Here is a 2,500-nt window from a genome sequence, read left to right on the forward strand (position 1 = left end):
ATTAAATGTTCTTTTACACTTAGAACAAATGTGTGTATGAGGAATGGTTAGCCCCTTGTTATGTAGAATTTAATCACTAAAATATATTTGATCGTAAAAAAAAAGAAAAATATTCCATGCTTAAATAATTATCACGAACGAAAAACATACACGTTACAACAGTACGAATCCCGCCTCTCACTGTCACTCCCGTGAGTCTTGGAACGTCAGTCTGAATAAGAGAAACTAGGAGAGAAAACGTCACGATGGAGTGAAAGAAAAAGTTAAGCAGAACACTGTCTAATGGAAAAATTTGATGCATCTGGGATATGAATTCAAAGTTGTTATTACTCTTTGCTTTTGTAGTTTTGTGTATAAAGCAAATGTTTGTCAGGATCATGATTTAGATACTTCAAATAAATCAGAAGTCATAGCTTAGTCTATAGCCAAGACTACATAGGTCTATTCTTCCAAGGGGTTTCTCCAGTTTGAAGGATAAATAAATATATAAATAAATAGATAAATAATGAAATAAGCGACCTTTCTAATATTTTACTCCAAGAGTGGAGGACAGCTATCAAGTCGAACTTTATCAATAACACCTATTGTATACAGATTTTGCAGGATGACAACATCACATCATAAATAATAATAATAATAATAATAATAATAATAATAATAATAATAATAATAATAATAATAATAATATTGACCATGATGTAGCGAAAAGACGTTTATGACCTTTTGGTGACCTTAAATTTTGACCCAATCACTCCAAAATCTTATCACATTGTCCTTGGATCATGGTCAATCATCCCACCAAATTCCATGATATTAAACTACGATATAGCAAAAACTCGTTTTGACTTTTTTGCGACCTTCACCTTGATCATGTTTTATATCAAAAGATAGGCAATTGAACTATTTTAGCATTGTTATCTTGTAAATCAGATCATATTTTACCACAATGTAGCAAAAAGAGTTTTTTTTTTTTTTTTTTTTTTTTTTTTTTTTTTTTTTTTTTACCTTAAATTTTGACCCCATCACTCCCAAAATCAGATCAAATTGTCCTTGGACCGTGGTCAATCATCCCACTAAATTTCTTGAGACTCAACAACGATATAGCAAAAATTCGTTTTGACCTTATTGCGACCTTCACTTTGATCATGTATATCAAAAGATAGGCAATTTAATTATTCTAGCGCTAGTTTCATGTAAATCAGACAAAAATTGACCACAATGTAGCAAAAAAAAGTGTTTTGAGCATTTTATGACCTTGATCTTTGACCCCATCACTCCCAAAATCTAATCAAATTGTCCTTGGATCATGGCCAATATCCCACCAAATATCATAAGATTCGACCACGATATGGTGAAAAGACCATTTGCGATCTTGAACTTGATCATATTGTATGTCAAAAGATTGGGTAATGAAATTATACACATTTCAGCACTAGTTTCATGCAAATCGAATAAAAATTGGCCACGATATAGAAAAAAAGACATTTTTATCTGAACTTTGACCTTTGAGCCAATCACTCTCAAATGACAAGAAAGACAAATGAATTGTGCATATTGTGGTGCTAGTTTCATGCAAATCGGATAAGAATTGACCACAACAAGTAGCAAAAAAGAGTTTTTGACTTTTTTGTGACCTTGACCTTGATTACGTTCTATATCACAAGGTAGGCATTTGAATTATGGATATTTTGGAACTAGTTTTGTGTAAATTGGATAGAGATTGACCATGATACAGAAAAACGACTTTTTGACCTTATCATGATCTTGACCTCAAACTTTGACCCGATCATTCCCAAAATCTAATCAAATCGTCCTTGAATCATGGCCAATTATCACGCTAAATTTCATGTAAATTGGATAAAATAGAGTCATTTTTTTCACCTGTTTATGAATTTCACTTTGATCATGTTGTGCATCATAAGATAGGCAATTTAATTATGCACATTTTGGAACTAGTTTCATGCAGATTAGATAAAAATTGACAAAAATATAGTAAAAAGACATTTTTTACCTTGACCTTGACCTTCGACACAATCACTCCCAAATTAAAATAAGGACAATTAGCTTATTCACATTTTGATAATAGTTACATGACAATCGGATAAAGCTTTACCCTAATATAGCAAAATGACGTTTATGATCTTATCCATGGATCATGGCTTATCATCCCGACAAATTTCAGAGATACGGTCAAATAGCTTTTGAGTTCTGCGAATAAAAAACAAACAAACATACAAACATAAATAGATAAATGCACACCTATCAAAACATAACCTTTTGGTAAAGGTAATAAATACAGGCCTATCAAAATGTAATCTTCTAAGGTAATAGCAGTATGTCTAAGGAATCTACGCCTATATGCCATTAAGTTCAAAACACATTAGGTTATATTTCAGATAGCAACAACATATACAGTATGTGCGTCACATCTTCGTAACGTATAAAATTAGGATTTGTGAAATTCCTCCAGTCTTAAAAACAATGACATAATCGAGAAACG

This window comes from Palaemon carinicauda, chromosome 1 (genome assembly GCF_036898095.1).
Source record: "Palaemon carinicauda isolate YSFRI2023 chromosome 1, ASM3689809v2, whole genome shotgun sequence".
Classification (NCBI taxonomy): domain Eukaryota; kingdom Metazoa; phylum Arthropoda; class Malacostraca; order Decapoda; family Palaemonidae; genus Palaemon; species Palaemon carinicauda.